Here is a 22,313-nt window from a genome sequence, read left to right as displayed (position 1 = left end):
GATTGAGAATGGTAATGTCTTAGTGTCAATGATTAGATTGAGAATGGAAACATCTTAACCTCATTGATTAGATTGAGAATGGTAATGACTTAGTGTCAATGATTAGATTGAGAATGGTAATGTCTTAGTGTCAATGATTAGATTGAGAATGGTAATGTCTTAGTGTCGATGATTACATTGAGAATGGTAATGACTTAGTGTCAATGATTAGATTGAGAATGGTAATGTCTTAGTGTCAATGATTAGATTGAGAATGGAAACATCTTAACCTCATTGATTAGATTGAGAATGGTAATGACTTAGTGTCAATGATTAGATTAAGAATGGAAGGTCTTAGTGTCAATTAGATTGGGAATGGTAATGACTTAGTGTCAATGATTAGATTGAGAATGGTAATGTCTTAGTGTCAATGATTAGATTGAGAATGGTAATGTCTTAGTGTCGATGATTACATTGAGAATGGTAATGTCTTAGTGTCAATGATTAGATTGAGAATGGTAATGTCTTAGTGTCATTGATTACATTGAGAATGTTATGTCAATGATTAGATTGAGAATGGTAATGTTTTATTGTCAATGATTAGATTGAGAATGGTAATGTCTTAGTGTCAATAATTAGATTGAGAATGGAAACATCTTAACCTCATTGATTAGATTGAGAATGGTAATGACTTAGTGTCAATGATTAGATTGAGAATGGTAATGACTTAGTGTCAATGATTAGATTGAGAATGGTAATGACTTAGTGTCAATGATTAGATCAAGAATGGAAGGTCTTAGTGTCAATTAGATTGGGAATGGTAATGACTTAGTGTCAATGATTAGATTGAGAATGGTAATGTCTTAGTGTCAATGATTAGATTGAGAATGGTAATGTCTTAGTGTCGATGATTACATTGAGAATGGTAATGTCTTAGTGTCAATGATTACATTGAGAATGGTAATGTCTTAGTGTCATTGATTACATTGAGAATGTTATGTCAATGATTAGATTGAGAATGGTAATGTTTTATTGTCAATGATTAGATTGAGAATGGTAATGTCTTAGTGTCAATAATTAGATTGAGAATGGAAACATCTTAACCTCATTGATTAGATTGAGAATGGTAATGACTTAGTGTCAATGATTAGATTGAGAATGGTAATGTCTTAGTGTCAATGATTAGATTGAGAATGGAAACATCTTAACCTCATTGATTAGATTGAGAATGGTAATGACTTAGTGTCAATGATTAGATTGAGAATGGTAATGTCTTAGTGTCAATGATTAGATTGAGAATGGTAATGTCTTAGTGTCGATGATTACATTGAGAATGGTAATGACTTAGTGTCAATGATTAGATTGAGAATGGTAATGTCTTAGTGTCAATGATTAGATTGAGAATGGAAACATCTTAACCTCATTGATTAGATTGAGAATGGTAATGACTTAGTGTCAATGATTAGATTAAGAATGGAAGGTCTTAGTGTCAATTAGATTGGGAATGGTAATGACTTAGTGTCAATGATTAGATTGAGAATGGTAATGTTTTATTGTCAATGATTAGATTGAGAATGGTAATGTCTTAGTGTCAATAATTAGATTGAGAATGGAAACATCTTAACCTCATTGATTAGATTGAGAATGGTAATGACTTAGTGTCAATGATTAGATTGAGAATGGTAATGACTTAGTGTCAATGATTAGATTGAGAATGGTAATGACTTAGTGTCAATGATTAGATCAAGAATGGAAGGTCTTAGTGTCAATTAGATTGGGAATGGTAATGACTTAGTGTCAATGATTAGATTGAGAATGGTAATGTCTTAGTGTCAATGATTAGATTGAGAATGGTAATGTCTTAGTGTCGATGATTACATTGAGAATGGTAATGTCTTAGTGTCAATGATTACATTGAGAATGGTAATGTCTTAGTGTCATTGATTACATTGAGAATGTTATGTCAATGATTAGATTGAGAATGGTAATGTTTTATTGTCAATGATTAGATTGAGAATGGTAATGTCTTAGTGTCAATAATTAGATTGAGAATGGAAACATCTTAACCTCATTGATTAGATTGAGAATGGTAATGACTTAGTGTCAATGATTAGATTGAGAATGGTAATGTCTTAGTGTCAATGATTAGATTGAGAATGGAAACATCTTAACCTCATTGATTAGATTGAGAATGGTAATGACGTAGTGTCAATGATTAGATTGAGAATGGTAATGTCTTAGTGTCAATGATTAGATTGAGAATGGTAATGTCTTAGTGTCGATGATTACATTGAGAATGGTAATGACTTAGTGTCAATGATTAGATTGAGAATGGTAATGTCTTAGTGTCAATGATTAGATTGAGAATGGAAACATCTTAACCTCATTGATTAGATTGAGAATGGTAATGACTTAGTGTCAATGATTAGATTAAGAATGGAAGGTCTTAGTGTCAATTAGATTGGGAATGGTAATGACTTAGTGTCAATGATTAGATTGAGAATGGTAATGTCTTAGTGTCAATGATTAGATTGGGAATGGTAATGACTTAGTGTCAATGATTAGATTGAGAATGGTAATGTCTTAGTGTCATTGATTACATTGAGAATGTTATGTCAATGATTAGATTGAGAATGGTAATGTCTTAGTGTCAATGATTAGATTGAGAATGGAAACATCTTAACCTCATTGATTAGATTGAGAATGGTAATGACTTAGTGTCAATGATTAGATTGAGAATGGTAATGACTTAGTGTCAATGATTAGATTGAGAATGGTAATGACTTAGTGTCAATGATTAGATTAAGAATGGAAGGTCTTAGTGTCAATTAGATTGGGAATGGTAATGACTTAGTGTCAATGATTAGATTGAGAATGGTAATGTCTTAGTGTCAATGATTAGATTGAGAATGGTAATGTCTTAGTGTCGATGATTACATTGAGAATGGTAATGTCTTAGTGTCAATGATTACATTGAGAATGGTAATGTCTTAGTGTCATTGATTACATTGAGAATGTTATGTCAATGATTAGATTGAGAATGGTAATGTCTTAGTGTCAATGATTAGATTGAGAATGGTAATGTCTTAGTGTCGATGATTACATTGAGAATGGTAATGTCTTAGTGTCAATGATTACATTGAGAATGGTAATGTCTTAGTGTCATTGATTACATTGAGAATGTTATGTCAATGATTAGATTGAGAATGGTAATGTTTTATTGTCAATGATTAGATTGAGAATGGTAATGTCTTAGTGTCAATGATTAGATTGAGAATGGAAACATCTTAACCTCATTGATTAGATTGAGAATGGCAATGACTTAGTGTCAATGATTAGATTGAGAATGGTAAAGACTTAGTGTCAATGATTAGATTAAGAATGGAAGGTCTTAGTGTCAATGATTACTTTGAGAATGGTAATGTCTTAGTGTCAATGATTAGATTGGGAATGGTAATGACTTAGTGTCAATGATTAGATTGAGAATGGTAATGTTTTAGTGTCATTGATTACATTGAGAATGTTATGTCAATGATTAGATTGAGAATGGTAATGTCTTAGTGTCAATGATTAGATTGAGAATGGAAACATCTTAACCTCATTGATTAGATTGAGAATGGTAATGATTTAGTGTCAATGATTAGATTGAGAATGGTAATGACTTAGTGTCAATGATTAGATTGAGAATGGTAATGACTTAGTGTCAATGATTAGATTAAGAATGGAAGGTCTTAGTGTCAATTAGATTGGGAATGGTAATGACTTAGTGTCAATGATTAGATTGAGAATGGTAATGTCTTAGTGTCAATGATTAGATTGAGAATGGTAATGTCTTAGTGTCGATGATTACATTGAGAATGGTAATGTCTTAGTGTCAATGATTACATTGAGAATGGTAATGTCTTAGTGTCATTGATTACATTGAGAATGTTATGTCAATGATTAGATTGAGAATGGTAATGTTTTATTGTCAATGATTAGATTGAGAATGGTAATGTCTTAGTGTCAATGATTAGATTGAGAATGGAAACATCTTAACCTCATTGATTAGATTGAGAATGGTAATGACTTAGTGTCAATGATTAGATTGAGAATGGTAAAGACTTAGTGTCAATGATTAGATTAAGAATGGAAGGTCTTAGTGTCAATGATTACTTTGAGAATGGTAATGACTTAGTGTCAATGATTAGATTGAGAATGGTAATGTCTTAGTGTCATTGATTACATTGAGAATGTTATGTCAATGATTAGATTGAGAATGGTAATGTCTTAGTGTCAATGATTAGATTGAGAATGGAAACATCTTAACCTCATTGATTAGATTGAGAATGGTAATGTCTTAGTGTCAATGATTAGATTGAGAATGGTAATGTCTTAGTGTCGATGATTACATTGAGAATGGTAATGTCTTAGTGTCAATGATTACATTGAGAATGGTAATGTCTTAGTGTCATTGATTACATTGAGAATGTTATGTCAATGATTAGATTGAGAATGGTAATGTTTTATTGTCAATGATTAGATTGAGAATGGTAATGTCTTAGTGTCAATGATTAGATTGAGAATGGAAACATCTTAACCTCATTGATTAGATTGAGAATGGTAATGACTTAGTGTCAATGATTAGATTGAGAATGGTAAAGACTTAGTGTCAATGATTAGATTAAGAATGGAAGGTCTTAGTGTCAATGATTACTTTGAGAATGGTAATGTCTTAGTGTCAATGATTAGATTGGGAATGGTAATGACTTAGTGTCAATGATTAGATTGAGAATGGTAATGTTTTAGTGTCATTGATTACATTGAGAATGTTATGTCAATGATTAGATTGAGAATGGTAATGTCTTAGTGTCAATGATTAGATTGAGAATGGAAACATCTTAACCTCATTGATTAGATTGAGAATGGTAATGATTTAGTGTCAATGATTAGATTGAGAATGGTAATGACTTAGTGTCAATGATTAGATTGAGAATGGTAATGACTTAGTGTCAATGATTAGATTAAGAATGGAAGGTCTTAGTGTCAATTAGATTGGGAATGGTAATGACTTAGTGTCAATGATTAGATTGAGAATGGTAATGTCTTAGTGTCAATGATTAGATTGAGAATGGTAATGTCTTAGTGTCGATGATTACATTGAGAATGGTAATGTCTTAGTGTCAATGATTACATTGAGAATGGTAATGTCTTAGTGTCATTGATTACATTGAGAATGTTATGTCAATGATTAGATTGAGAATGGTAATGTTTTATTGTCAATGATTAGATTGAGAATGGTAATGTCTTAGTGTCAATGATTAGATTGAGAATGGAAACATCTTAACCTCATTGATTAGATTGAGAATGGTAATGACTTAGTGTCAATGATTAGATTGAGAATGGTAAAGACTTAGTGTCAATGATTAGATTAAGAATGGAAGGTCTTAGTGTCAATGATTACTTTGAGAATGGTAATGACTTAGTGTCAATGATTAGATTGAGAATGGTAATGTCTTAGTGTCATTGATTACATTGAGAATGTTATGTCAATGATTAGATTGAGAATGGTAATGTCTTAGTGTCAATGATTAGATTGAGAATGGAAACATCTTAACCTCATTGATTAGATTGAGAATGGTAATGTCTTAGTGTCAATGATTAGATTGAGAATGGTAATGTCTTAGTGTCGATGATTACATTGAGAATGGTAATGTCTTAGTGTCAATGATTACATTGAGAATGGTAATGTCTTAGTGTCATTGATTACATTGAGAATGTTATGTCAATGATTAGATTGAGAATGGTAATGTTTTATTGTCAATGATTAGATTGAGAATGGTAATGTCTTAGTGTCAATGATTAGATTGAGAATGGAAACATCTTAACCTCATTGATTAGATTGAGAATGGTAATGACTTAGTGTCAATGATTAGATTGAGAATGGTAAAGACTTAGTGTCAATGATTAGATTAAGAATGGAAGGTCTTAGTGTCAATGATTACTTTGAGAATGGTAATGTCTTAGTGTCAATGATTAGATTGGGAATGGTAATGACTTAGTGTCAATGATTAGATTGAGAATGGTAATGTTTTAGTGTCATTGATTACATTGAGAATGTTATGTCAATGATTAGATTGAGAATGGTAATGTCTTAGTGTCAATGATTAGATTGAGAATGGAAACATCTTAACCTCATTGATTAGATTGAGAATGGTAATGATTTAGTGTCAATGATTAGATTGAGAATGGTAATGACTTAGTGTCAATGATTAGATTGAGAATGGTAATGACTTAGTGTCAATGATTAGATTAAGAATGGAAGGTCTTAGTGTCAATTAGATTGGGAATGGTAATGACTTAGTGTCAATGATTAGATTGAGAATGGTAATGTCTTAGTGTCAATGATTAGATTGAGAATGGTAATGTCTTAGTGTCGATGATTACATTGAGAATGGTAATGTCTTAGTGTCAATGATTACATTGAGAATGGTAATGTCTTAGTGTCATTGATTACATTGAGAATGTTATGTCAATGATTAGATTGAGAATGGTAATGTTTTATTGTCAATGATTAGATTGAGAATGGTAATGTCTTAGTGTCAATGATTAGATTGAGAATGGAAACATCTTAACCTCATTGATTAGATTGAGAATGGTAATGACTTAGTGTCAATGATTAGATTGAGAATGGTAAAGACTTAGTGTCAATGATTAGATTAAGAATGGAAGGTCTTAGTGTCAATGATTACTTTGAGAATGGTAATGACTTAGTGTCAATGATTAGATTGAGAATGGTAATGTCTTAGTGTCATTGATTACATTGAGAATGTTATGTCAATGATTAGATTGAGAATGGTAATGTCTTAGTGTCAATGATTAGATTGAGAATGGAAACATCTTAACCTCATTGATTAGATTGAGAATGGTAATGTCTTAGTGTCAATGATTAGATTGAGAATGGTAATGTCTTAGTGTCGATGATTACATTGAGAATGGTAATGTCTTAGTGTCAATGATTACATTGAGAATGGTAATGTCTTAGTGTCATTGATTACATTGAGAATGTTATGTCAATGATTAGATTGAGAATGGTAATGTTTTATTGTCAATGATTAGATTGAGAATGGTAATGTCTTAGTGTCAATGATTAGATTGAGAATGGAAACATCTTAACCTCATTGATTAGATTGAGAATGGTAATGACTTAGTGTCAATGATTAGATTGAGAATGGTAAAGACTTAGTGTCAATGATTAGATTAAGAATGGAAGGTCTTAGTGTCAATGATTACTTTGAGAATGGTAATGTCTTAGTGTCAATGATTAGATTGGGAATGGTAATGACTTAGTGTCAATGATTAGATTGAGAATGGTAATGTTTTAGTGTCATTGATTACATTGAGAATGTTATGTCAATGATTAGATTGAGAATGGTAATGTCTTAGTGTCAATGATTAGATTGAGAATGGAAACATCTTAACCTCATTGATTAGATTGAGAATGGTAATGACTTAGTGTCAATGATTAGATTGAGAATGGTAATGTCTTAGTGTCAATGATTAGATTGAGAATGGTAATGTCTTAGTTTCGATGATTACATTGAGAATGGTAATGACTTAGTGTCAATGATTAGATTGAGAATGGTAATGTCTTAGTGTCAATGATTAGATTGAGAATGGAAACATCTTAACCTCATTGATTAGATTGAGAATGGTAATGACTTAGTGTCAATGATTAGATTGAGAATGGAAACATCTTAACCTCATTGATTAGATTGAGAATGGTAATGATTTAGTGTCAATGATTAGATTGAGAATGGTAATGACTTAGTGTCAATGATTAGATTGAGAATGGTAATGACTTAGTGTCAATGATTAGATTAAGAATGGAAGGTCTTAGTGTCAATTAGATTGGGAATGGTAATGACTTAGTGTCAATGATTAGATTGAGAATGGTAATGTCTTAGTGTCAATGATTAGATTGAGAATGGTAATGTCTTAGTGTCGATGATTACATTGAGAATGGTAATGTCTTAGTGTCAATGATTACATTGAGAATGGTAATGTCTTAGTGTCATTGATTACATTGAGAATGTTATGTCAATGATTAGATTGAGAATGGTAATGTTTTATTGTCAATGATTAGATTGAGAATGGTAATGTCTTAGTGTCAATGATTAGATTGAGAATGGAAACATCTTAACCTCATTGATTAGATTGAGAATGGTAATGACTTAGTGTCAATGATTAGATTGAGAATGGTAAAGACTTAGTGTCAATGATTAGATTAAGAATGGAAGGTCTTAGTGTCAATGATTACTTTGAGAATGGTAATGACTTAGTGTCAATGATTAGATTGAGAATGGTAATGTCTTAGTGTCATTGATTACATTGAGAATGTTATGTCAATGATTAGATTGAGAATGGTAATGTCTTAGTGTCAATGATTAGATTGAGAATGGAAACATCTTAACCTCATTGATTAGATTGAGAATGGTAATGTCTTAGTGTCAATGATTAGATTGAGAATGGTAATGTCTTAGTGTCGATGATTACATTGAGAATGGTAATGTCTTAGTGTCAATGATTACATTGAGAATGGTAATGTCTTAGTGTCATTGATTACATTGAGAATGTTATGTCAATGATTAGATTGAGAATGGTAATGTTTTATTGTCAATGATTAGATTGAGAATGGTAATGTCTTAGTGTCAATGATTAGATTGAGAATGGAAACATCTTAACCTCATTGATTAGATTGAGAATGGTAATGACTTAGTGTCAATGATTAGATTGAGAATGGTAAAGACTTAGTGTCAATGATTAGATTAAGAATGGAAGGTCTTAGTGTCAATGATTACTTTGAGAATGGTAATGACTTAGTGTCAATGATTAGATTGAGAATGGTAATGTCTTAGTGTCATTGATTACATTGAGAATGTTATGTCAATGATTAGATTGAGAATGGTAATGTCTTAGTGTCAATGATTAGATTGAGAATGGAAACATCTTAACCTCATTGATTAGATTGAGAATGGTAATGACTTAGTGTCAATGATTAGATTGAGAATGGTAATGTCTTAGTGTCAATGATTAGATTGAGAATGGTAATGTCTTAGTGTCGATGATTACATTGAGAATGGTAATGACTTAGTGTCAATGATTAGATTGAGAATGGTAATGTCTTAGTGTCAATGATTAGATTGAGAATGGAAACATCTTAACCTCATTGATTAGATTGAGAATGGTAATGACTTAGTGTCAATGATTAGATTAAGAATGGAAGGTCTTAGTGTCAATTAGATTGGGAATGGTAATGACTTAGTGTCAATGATTAGATTGAGAATGGTAATGTCTTAGTGTCAATGATTAGATTGAGAATGGTAATGTCTTAGTGTCGATGATTACATTGAGAATGGTAATGTCTTAGTGTCAATGATTAGATTGAGAATGGTAATGTCTTAGTGTCATTGATTACATTGAGAATGTTATGTCAATGATTAGATTGAGAATGGTAATGTTTTATTGTCAATGATTAGATTGAGAATGGTAATGTCTTAGTGTCAATGATTAGATTGAGAATGGAAACATCTTAACCTCATTGATTAGATTGAGAATGGTAATGACTTAGTGTCAATGATTAGATTGAGAATGGTAATGACTTAGTGTCAATGATTAGATTGAGAATGGTAATGACTTAGTGTCAATGATTAGATCAAGAATGGAAGGTCTTAGTGTCAATAAGATTGGGAATGGTAATGACTTAGTGTCAATGATTAGATTGAGAATGGTAATGTCTTAATGTCAATGATTAGATTGAGAATGGTAATGTCTTAGTGTCGATGATTACATTGAGAATGGTAATGTCTTAGTGTCAATGATTACATTGAGAATGGTAATGTCTTAGTGTCATTGATTACATTGAGAATGTTATGTCAATGATTAGATTGAGAATGGTAATGTTTTATTGTCAATGATTAGATTGAGAATGGTAATGTCTTAGTGTCAATATTTAGATTGAGAATGGAAACATCTTAACCTCATTGATTAGATTGAGAATGGTAATGACTTAGTGTCAATGATTAGATTGAGAATGGTAAAGACTTAGTGTCAATGATTAGATTAAGAATGGAAGGTCTTAGTGTCAATGATTACTTTGAGAATGGTAATGTCTTAGTGTCAATGATTAGATTGGGAATGGTAATGACTTAGTGTCAATGATTAGATTGAGAATGGTAATGTCTTAGTGTCATTGATTACATTGAGAATGTTATGTCAATGATTAGATTGAGAATGGTAATGTCTTAGTGTCAATGATTAGATTGAGAATGGAAACATCTTAACCTCATTGATTAGATTGAGAATGGTAATGACTTAGTGTCAATGATTAGATTGAGAATGGTAATGACTTAGTGTCAATGATTAGATTGAGAATGGTAATGAATTAGTGTCAATGATTAGATTGAGAATGGTAATGACTTAGTGTCAATGATTAGATTAAGAATGGAAGGTCTTAGTGTCAATTAGATTGGGAATGGTAATGACTTTGTGTCAATGATTAGATTGAGAATGGTAATGTCTTAGTGTCAATGATTAGATTGAGAATGGTAATGTCTTAGTGTCGATGATTACATTGAGAATGGTAATGTCTTAGTGTCAATGATTACATTGAGAATGGTAATGTCTTAGTGTTATTGATTACATTGAGAATGTTATGTCAATGATTAGATTGAGAATGGTAATGTCTTAGTGTCAATGATTAGATTGAGAATGGTAATGTCTTAGTGTCGATGATTACATTGAGAATGGTAATGTCTTAGTGTCAATGATTACATTGAGAATGGTAATGTCTTAGTGTCAATGATTAGATTGAGAATGGTAATGTCTTAGTGTCAATGATTAGATTGAGAATGGAAACATCTTAACCTCATTGATTAGATTGAGAATGGTAATGACTTAGTGTCAATGATTAGATTAAGAATGGAAGGTCTTAGTGTCAATTAGATTGGGAATGGTAATGACTTAGTGTCAATGATTAGATTGAGAATGGTAATGTCTTAGTGTCAATGATTAGATTGAGAATGGTAATGTCTTAGTGTCAATGATTACATTGAGAATGGTAATGTCTTAGTGTCAATGATTAGATTGAGAATGGTAATGTCTTAGTGTCATTGATTACATTGAGAATGTTATGTCAATGATTAGATTGAGAATGGTAATGTTTTATTGTCAATGATTAGATTGAGAATGGTAATGTCTTAGTGTCAATGATTAGATTGAGAATGGAAACATCTTAACCTCATTGATTAGATTGAGAATGGTAATGACTTAGTGTCAATGATTAGATTGAGAATGGTAATGACTTAGTGTCAATGATTAGATTGAGAATGGTAATGACTTAGTGTCAATGATTAGATCAAGAATGGAAGGTCTTAGTGTCAATAAGATTGGGAATGGTAATGACTTAGTGTCAATGATTAGATTGAGAATGGTAATGTCTTAGTGTCAATGATTAGATTGAGAATGGTAATGTCTTAGTGTCGATGATTACATTGAGAATGGTAATGTCTTAGTGTCAATGATTACATTGAGAATGGTAATGTCTTAGTGTCATTGATTACATTGAGAATGTTATGTCAATGATTAGATTGAGAATGGTAATGTTTTATTGTCAATGATTAGATTGAGAATGGTAATGTCTTAGTGTCAATAATTAGATTGAGAATGGAAACATCTTAACCTCATTGATTAGAATGAGAATGGTAATGACTTAGTGTCAATGATTAGATTGAGAATGGTAAAGACTTAGTGTCAATGATTAGATTAAGAATGGAAGGTCTTAGTGTCAATGATTACTTTGAGAAAGGTAATGTCTTAGTGTCAATGATTAGATTGGGAATGGTAATGACTTAGTGTCAATGATTAGATTGAGAATGGTAATGTCTTAGTGTCATTGATTACATTGAGAATGTTATGTCAATGATTAGATTGAGAATGGTAATGTCTTAGTGTCAATGATTAGATTGAGAATGGAAACATCTTAACCTCATTGATTAGATTGAGAATGGTAATGACTTAGTGTCAATGATTAGATTGAGAATAGTAATGACTTAGTGTCAATGATTAGATTGAGAATGGTAATGACTTAGTGTCAATGATTAGATTGAGAATGGTAATGACTTAGTGTCAATGATTAGATTAAGAATGGGAGGTCTTAGTGTCAATTAGATTGGGAATGGTAATGACTTTGTGTCAATGATTAGATTGAGAATGGTAATGTCTTAGTGTCAATGATTAGATTGAGAATGGTAATGTCTTAGTGTCGATGATTACATTGAGAATGGTAATGTCTTAGTGTCAATGATTACATTGAGAATGGTAATGTCTTAGTGTCATTGATTACATTGAGAATGTTATGTCAATGATTAGATTGAGAATGGTAATGTCTTAGTGTCAATGATTAGATTGAGAATGGTAATGTCTTAGTGTCGATGATTACATTGAGAATGGTAATGTCTTAGTGTCAATGATTACATTGAGAATGGTAATGTCTTAGTGTCATTGATTACATTGAGAATGTTATGTCAATGATTAGATTGAGAATGGTAATGTTTTATTGTCAATGATTAGATTGAGAATTGTAATGTCTTAGTGTCAATGATTAGATTGAGAATGGAAACATCTTAACCTCATTGATTAGATTGAGAATGGTAATGACTTAGTGTCAATGATTAGATTGAGAATGGTAAAGACTTAGTGTCAATGATTAGATTAAGAATGGAAGGTCTTAGTGTCAATGATTACTTTGAGAATGGTAATGTCTTAGTGTCAATGATTAGATTGGGAATGGTAATGACTTAGTGTCAATGATTAGATTGAGAATGGTAATGTTTTAGTGTCATTGATTACATTGAGAATGTTATGTCAATGATTAGATTGAGAATGGTAATGTCTTAGTGTCAATGATTAGATTGAGAATGGAAACATCTTAACCTCATTGATTAGATTGAGAATGGTAATGATTTAGTGTCAATGATTAGATTGAGAATGGTAATGACTTAGTGTCAATGATTATATTGAGAATGGTAATGACTTAGTGTCAATGATTAGATTAAGAATGGAAGGTCTTAGTGTCAATTAGATTGGGAATGGTAATGACTTAGTGTCAATGATTAGATTGAGAATGGTAATGTCTTAGTGTCAATGATTACTTTGAGAATGGTAATGACCTAGTGTCAATGATTAGATTGAGAATGGTAATGTCTTAGTGTCATTGATTACATTGAGAATGTTATGTCAATGATTAGATTGAGAATGGTAATGTCTTAGTGTCAATGATTAGATTGAGAATGGAAACATCTTAACCTCATTGATTAGATTGAGAATGGTAATGACTTAGTGTCAATGATTAGATTGAGAATGGTAATGTCTTAGTGTCAATGATTAGATTGAGAATGGTAATGTCTTAGTGTCGATGATTACATTGAGAATGGTAATGTCTTAGTGTCAATGATTAGATTGAGAATGGAAACATCTTAACCTCATTGATTAGATTGAGAATGGTAATGACTTAGTGTCAATGATTAGATTAAGAATGGAAGGTCTTAGTGTCAATTAGATTGGGAATGGTAATGACTTAGTGTCAATGATTAGATTGAGAATGGTAATGTCTTAGTGTCAATGATTAGATTGAGAATGGTAATGTCTTAGTGTCGATGATTACATTGAGAATGGTAATGTCTTAGTGTCAATGATTAGATTGAGAATGGTAATGTCTTAGTGTCATTGATTACATTGAGAATGTTATGTCAATGATTAGATTGAGAATGGTAATGTTTTATTGTCAATGATTAGATTGAGAATGGTAATGTCTTAGTGTCAATGATTAGATTGAGAAAGGAAACATCTTAACCTCATTGATTAGATTGAGAATGGTAATGACTTAGTGTCAATGATTAGATTGAGAATGGTAATGACTTAGTGTCAATGATTAGATTGAGAATGGTAATGACTTAGTGTCAATGATTAGATTGAGAATGGTAATGACTTAGTGTCAATGATTAGATCAAGAATGGAAGGTCTTAGTGTCAATTAGATTGGGAATGGTAATGACTTAGTGTCAATGATTAGATTGAGAATGGTAATGTCTTAGTGTCAATGATTAGATTGAGAATGGTAATGTCTTAGTGTCGATGATTACATTGAGAATGGTAATGTCTTAGTGTCAATGATTACATTGAGAATGGTAATGTCTTAGTGTCATTGATTACATTGAGAATGTTATGTCAATGATTAGATTGAGAATGGTAATGTTTTATTGTCAATGATTAGATTGAGAATGGTAATGTCTTAGTGTCAATGATTAGATTGAGAATGGAAACATCTTAACCTCATTGATTAGATTGAGAATGGTAATGACTTAGTGTCAATGATTAGATTGAGAATGGTAAAGACTTAGTGTCAATGATTAGATTAAGAATGGAAGGTCTTAGTGTCAATGATTACATTGAGAATGGTAATGTCTTAGTGTCAATGATTAGATTGGGAATGGAAATGACTTAGTGTCAATGATTAGATTGAGAATGGTAATGTCTTAGTGTCATTGATTACATTGAGAATGTTATGTCAATGATTAGATTGAGAATGGTAATGTCTTAGTGTCAATGATTAGATTGAGAATGGAAACATCTTAACCTCATTGATTAGATTGAGAATGGTAATGACTTAGTGTCAATGATTAGATTGAGAATGGTAATGACTTAGTGTCAATGATTAGATTGAGAATGGTAATGACTTAGTGTCAATGATTAGATTAAGAATGGAAGGTCTTAGTGTCAATTAGATTGGGAATGGTAATGACTTAGTGTCAATGATTAGATTGAGAATGGTAATGTCTTAGTGTCGATGATTACATTGAGAATGGTAATGTCTTAGTGTCAATGATTACATTGAGAATGGTAATGTCTTAGTGTCATTGATTACATTGAGAATGTTATGTCAATGATTAGATTGAGAATGGTAATGTCTTAGTGTCAATGATTAGATTGAGAATGGTAATGTCTTAGTGTCGATGATTACATTGAGAATGGTAATGTCTTAGTGTCAATGATTACATTGAGAATGGTAATGTCTTAGTGTCATTGATTACATTGAGAATGTTATGTCAATGATTAGATTGAGAATGGTAATGTCTTAGTGTCAATGATTAGATTGAGAATGGAAACATCTTAACCTCATTGATTAGATTGAGAATGGTAATGACTTAGTGTCAATGATTAGATTGAGAATGGTAAAGACTTAGTGTCAATGATTAGATTAAGAATGGAAGGTCTTAGTGTCAATGATTACTTTGAGAATGGTAATGTCTTAGTGTCAATGATTAGATTAAGAATGGTAATGACTTAGTGTCAATGATTAGATTGAGAATGGTAATGTCTTAGTGTCATTGATTACATTGAGAATGTTATGTCAATGATTAGATTGAGAATGGTAATGTCTTAGTGTCAATGATTAGATTGAGAATGGAAACATCTTAACCTCATTGATTAGATTGAGAATGGTAATGACTTAGTGTCAATGATTAGATTGAGAATGGTAATGACTTAGTGTCAATGATTAGATTGAGAATGGTAATGACTTAGTGTCAATGATTAGATTAAGAATGGAAGGTCTTAGTGTCAATTAGATTGGGAATGGAAATGACTTAGTGTCAATGATTAGATTGAGAATGGTAATGTCTTAGTGTCGATGATTACATTGAGAATGGTAATGTCTTAGTGTCAATGATTACATTGAGAATGGTAATGTCTTAGTGTCATTGATTACATTGAGAATGTTATGTCAATGATTAGATTGAGAATGGTAATGTCTTAGTGTCAATGATTAGATTGAGAATGGTAATGTCTTAGTGTCGATGATTACATTGAGAATGGTAATGTCTTAGTGTCAATGATTACATTGAGAATGGTAATGTCTTAGTGTCATTGATTACATTGAGAATGTTATGTCAATGATTAGATTGAGAATGGTAATGTTTTATTGTCAATGATTAGATTGAGAATGGTAATGTCTTAGTGTCAATGATTAGATTGAGAATGGAAACATCTTAACCTCATTGATTAGATTGAGAATGGTAATGACTTAGTGTCAATGATTAGATTGAGAATGGTAAAGACTTAGTGTCAATGATTAGATTAAGAATGGAAGGTCTTAGTGTCAATGATTACTTTGAGAATGGTAATGTCTTAGTGTCAATGATTAGATTGGGAATGGTAATGACTTAGTGTCAATGATTAGATTGAGAATGGTAATGTTTTAGTGTCATTGATTACATTGAGAATGTTATGTCAATGATTAGATTGAGAATGGTAATGTCTTAGTGTCAATGATTAGATTGAGAATGGTAATGTCTTAGTGTCAATGATTAGATTGAGAATGGTAATGTCTTAGTGTCGATGATTACATTGAGAATGGTAATGTCTTAGTGTCAATGATTAGATTGAGAATGGTAATGTCTTAGTGTCATTGATTACATTGAGAATGTTATGTCAATGATTAGATTGAGAATGGTAATGTTTTATTGTCAATGATTAGATTGAGAATGGTAATGTCTTAGTGTCAATGATTAGATTGAGAATGGAAACATCTTAACCTTATTGATTAGATTGAGAATGGTAATGACTTAGTGTCAATGATTAGATTGAGAATGGTAATGACTTAGTGTCAATGATTAGATTGAGAATGGTAATGACTTAGTGTCAATGATTAGATCAAGAATGGAAGGTCTTAGTGTCAATAAGATTGGGAATGGTAATGACTTAGTGTCAATGATTAGATTGAGAATGGTAATGTCTTAGTGTCAATGATTAGATTGAGAATGGTAATGTCTTAGTGTCGATGATTACATTGAGAATGGTAATGTCTTAGTGTCAATGATTACATTGAGAATGGTAATGTCTTAGTGTCATTGATTACATTGAGAATGTTATGTCAATGATTAGATTGAGAATGGTAATGTTTTATTGTCAATGATTAGATTGAGAATGGTAATGTCTTAGTGTCAATAATTAGATTGAGAATGGAAACATCTTAACCTCATTGATTAGAATGAGAATGGTAATGACTTAGTGTCAATGATTAGATTGAGAATGGTAAAGACTTAGTGTCAATGATTAGATTAAGAATGGAAGGTCTTAGTGTCAATGATTACTTTGAGAATGGTAATGTCTTAGTGTCAATGATTAGATTGGGAATGGTAATGACTTAGTGTCAATGATTAGATTGAGAATGGTAATGTCTTAGTGTCATTGATTACATTGAGAATGTTATGTCAATGATTAGATTGAGAATGGTAATGTCTTAGTGTCAATGATTAGATTGAGAATGGAAACATCTTAACCTCATTGATTAGATTGAGAATGGTAATGACTTAGTGTCAATGATTAGATTGAGAATGGTAATGACTTAGTGTCAATGATTAGATTGAGAATGGTAATGACTTAGTGTCAATGATTAGATTGAGAATGGTAATGACTTAGTGTCAATGATTAGATTAAGAATGGAAGGTCTTAGTGTCAATTAGATTGGGAATGGTAATGACTTTGTGTCAATGATTAGATTGAGAATGGTAATGTCTTAGTGTCAATGATTAGATTGAGAATGGTAATGTCTTAGTGTCGATGATTACATTGAGAATGGTAATGTCTTAGTGTCAATGATTACATTGAGAATGGTAATGTCTTAGTGTCATTGATTACATTGAGAATGTTATGTCAATGATTAGATTGAGAATGGTAATGTCTTAGTGTCAATGATTAGATTGAGAATGGTAATGTCTTAGTGTCGATGATTACATTGAGAATGGTAATGTCTTAGTGTCAATGATTACATTGAGAATGGTAATGTCTTAGTGTCATTGATTACATTGAGAATGTTATGTCAATGATTAGATTGAGAATGGTAATGTTTTATTGTCAATGATTAGATTGAGAATTGTAATGTCTTAGTGTCAATGATTAGATTGAGAATGGAAACATCTTAACCTCATTGATTAGATTGAGAATGGTAATGACTTAGTGTCAATGATTAGATTGAGAATGGTAAAGACTTAGTGTCAATGATTAGATTAAGAATGGAAGGTCTTAGTGTCAATGATTACTTTGAGAATGGTAATGTCTTAGTGTCAATGATTAGATTGGGAATGGTAATGACTTAGTGTCAATGATTAGATTGAGAATGGTAATGTTTTAGTGTCATTGATTACATTGAGAATGTTATGTCAATGATTAGATTGAGAATGGTAATGTCTTAGTGTCAATGATTAGATTGAGAATGGAAACATCTTAACCTCATTGATTAGATTGAGAATGGTAATGATTTAGTGTCAATGATTAGATTGAGAATGGTAATGACTTAGTGTCAATGATTATATTGAGAATGGTAATGACTTAGTGTCAATGATTAGATTAAGAATGGAAGGTCTTAGTGTCAATTAGATTGGGAATGGTAATGACTTAGTGTCAATGATTAGATTGAGAATGGTAATGTCTTAGTGTCAATGATTACTTTGAGAATGGTAATGACCTAGTGTCAATGATTAGATTGAGAATGGTAATGTCTTAGTGTCATTGATTACATTGAGAATGTTATGTCAATGATTAGATTGAGAATGGTAATGTCTTAGTGTCAATGATTAGATTGAGAATGGAAACATCTTAACCTCATTGATTAGATTGAGAATGGTAATGACTTAGTGTCAATGATTAGATTGAGAATGGTAATGTCTTAGTGTCAATGATTAGATTGAGAATGGTAATGTCTTAGTGTCGATGATTACATTGAGAATGGTAATGTCTTAGTGTCAATGATTAGATTGAGAATGGAAACATCTTAACCTCATTGATTAGATTGAGAATGGTAATGACTTAGTGTCAATGATTAGATTAAGAATGGAAGGTCTTAGTGTCAATTAGATTGGGAATGGTAATGACTTAGTGTCAATGATTAGATTGAGAATGGTAATGTCTTAGTGTCAATGATTAGATTGAGAATGGTAATGTCTTAGTGTCGATGATTACATTGAGAATGGTAATGTCTTAGTGTCAATGATTAGATTGAGAATGGTAATGTCTTAGTGTCATTGATTACATTGAGAATGTTATGTCAATGATTAGATTGAGAATGGTAATGTTTTATTGTCAATGATTAGATTGAGAATGGTAATGTCTTAGTGTCAATGATTAGATTGAGAAAGGAAACATCTTAACCTCATTGATTAGATTGAGAATGGTAATGACTTAGTGTCAATGATTAGATTGAGAATGGTAATGACTTAGTGTCAATGATTAGATTGAGAATGGTAATGACTTAGTGTCAATGATTAGATTGAGAATGGTAATGACTTAGTGTCAATGATTAGATCAAGAATGGAAGGTCTTACTGTCAATTAGATTGGGAATGGTAATGACTTAGTGTCAATGATTAGATTGAGAATGGTAATGTCTTAGTGTCAATGATTAGATTGAGAATGGTAATGTCTTAGTGTCGATGATTACATTGAGAATGGTAATGTCTTAGTGTCAATGATTACATTGAGAATGGTAATGTCTTAGTGTCATTGATTACATTGAGAATGTTATGTCAATGATTAGATTGAGAATGGTAATGTTTTATTGTCAATGATTAGATTGAGAATGGTAATGTCTTAGTGTCAATGATTAGATTGAGAATGGAAACATCTTAACCTCATTGATTAGATTGAGAATGGTAATGACTTAGTGTCAATGATTAGATTGAGAATGGTAAAGACTTAGTGTCAATGATTAGATTAAGAATGGAAGGTCTTAGTGTCAATGATTACATTGAGAATGGTAATGTCTTAGTGTCAATGATTAGATTGGGAATGGAAATGACTTAGTGTCAATGATTAGATTGAGAATGGTAATGTCTTAGTGTCATTGATTACATTGAGAATGTTATGTCAATGATTAGATTGAGAATGGTAATGTCTTAGTGTCAATGATTAGATTGAGAATGGAAACATCTTAACCTCATTGATTAGATTGAGAATGGTAATGACTTAGTGTCAATGATTAGATTGAGAATGGTAATGACTTAGTGTCAATGATTAGATTGAGAATGGTAATGACTTAGTGTCAATGATTAGATTAAGAATGGAAGGTCTTAGTGTCAATTAGATTGGGAATGGTAATGACTTAGTGTCAATGATTAGATTGAGAATGGTAATGTCTTAGTGTCGATGATTACATTGAGAATGGTAATGTCTTAGTGTCAATGATTACATTGAGAATGGTAATGTCTTAGTGTCATTGATTACATTGAGAATGTTATGTCAATGATTAGATTGAGAATGGTAATGTCTTAGTGTCAATGATTAGATTGAGAATGGTAATGTCTTAGTGTCGATGATTACATTGAGAATGGTAATGTCTTAGTGTCAATGATTACATTGAGAATGGTAATGTCTTAGTGTCATTGATTACATTGAGAATGTTATGTCAATGATTAGATTGAGAATGGTAATGTTTTATTGTCAATGATTAGATTGAGAATGGTAATGTCTTAGTGTCAATGATTAGATTGAGAATGGAAACATCTTAACCTCATTGATTAGATTGAGAATGGTAATGACTTAGTGTCAATGATTAGATTGAGAATGGTAAAGACTTAGTGTCAATGATTAGATTAAGAATGGAAGGTCTTAGTGTCAATGATTACTTTGAGAATGGTAATGTCTTAGTGTCAATGATTAGATTGGGAATGGTAATGACTTAGTGTCAATGATTAGATTGAGAATGGTAATGTTTTAGTGTCATTGATTACATTGAGAATGTTATGTCAATGATTAGATTGAGAATGGTAATGTCTTAGTGTCAATGATTAGATTGAGAATGGTAATGACTTAGTGTCAATGATTAGATTAAGAATGAAAGGTCTTAGTGTCAATTAGATTGGGAATGGTAATGACTTAGTGTCAATGATTAGATTGAGAATGGTAATGTCTTAGTGTCATTGATTACATTGAGAATGTTATGTCAATGATTAGATTGAGAATGGTAATGTCTTAGTGTCAATGATTAGATTGAGAATGGAAACATCTTAACATCATTGATTAGATTGAGAATGGTAATGATTTAGTGTCAATGATTAGATTGAGAATGGTAATGACTTAGTGTCAATGATTAGATTGAGAATGGTAATGACTTAGTGTCAATGATTAGATTAAGAATGGAAGGTCTTAGTGTCAATTAGATTGGGAATGGTAATGACTTAGTGTCAATGATTAGATTGAGAATGGTAATGTCTTAGTGTCGATGATTACATTGAGAATGGTAATGACTTAGTGTCAAAGATTAGATTAAGAATGGAAGGTCTTAGTGTCAATTAGATTGGGAATGGTAATGACTTAGTGTCGATGATTACATTGAGAATGGTAATGTCTTAGTGTCATTGATTACATTGAGAATGTTATGTCAATGATTAGATTGAGAATGGTAATGTTTTATTGTCAATGATTAGATTGAGAATGGTAATGTCTTAGTGTCAATGATTAGATTGAGAATGGAAACATCTTAACCTCATTGATTAGATTGAGAATGGTAATGACTTAGTGTCAATGATTAGATTGAGAATGGTAATGTCTTAGTGTCGATGATTACATTGAGAATGGTAATGTCTTAGTGTCATTGATTACATTGAGAATGTTATGTCAATGATTAGATTGAGAATGGTAATGTTTTATTGTCAATGATTAGATTGAGAATGGTAATGTCTTAGTGTCAATGATTAGATTGAGAATGGAAACATCTTAACCTCATTGATTAGATTGAGAATGGTAATGACTTAGTGTCAATGATTAGATTGAGAATGGTAAAGACTTAGTGTCAATGATTAGATTAAGAATGGAAGGTCCTAGTGTCAATGATTACTTTGAGAATGGTAATGTCATAGTGTCAATGATTACATTGAGAATGTTATGTCAATTTTTGGATTAAGAAGGTAATTTTTTAGTGTCAATGATTAGGTTGAGAATGGTAATGCCTTAGTGTCAATGATTAGATTGAGAATGGTAATGTCTTAGTGTCAATGATTAGATTGAGAATGGTAATGTCTTAGTGTCAATGATTAGATTGAGAATGGTAATGCCTTAGTGTCAATGATTAGATTGAGAATGGTAATGTCTTAGTGTCAATGATTAGATTGAGAATGGTAATGACTTTGTGTCAATGATAAGATTGAGAATTGTTATGTTTAAGTGTCAATAATGACTGACTAAGTTTTGGAGGATGTCAGGAGGAGCATACCAGTTTACAGCAACTTCTATTTTGACCATAAAA

Source organism: Biomphalaria glabrata, chromosome 2 (genome assembly GCF_947242115.1).
Source record: "Biomphalaria glabrata chromosome 2, xgBioGlab47.1, whole genome shotgun sequence".
NCBI classification, from domain to species: domain Eukaryota; kingdom Metazoa; phylum Mollusca; class Gastropoda; family Planorbidae; genus Biomphalaria; species Biomphalaria glabrata.
This window is presented reverse-complemented; position numbering follows the sequence as displayed.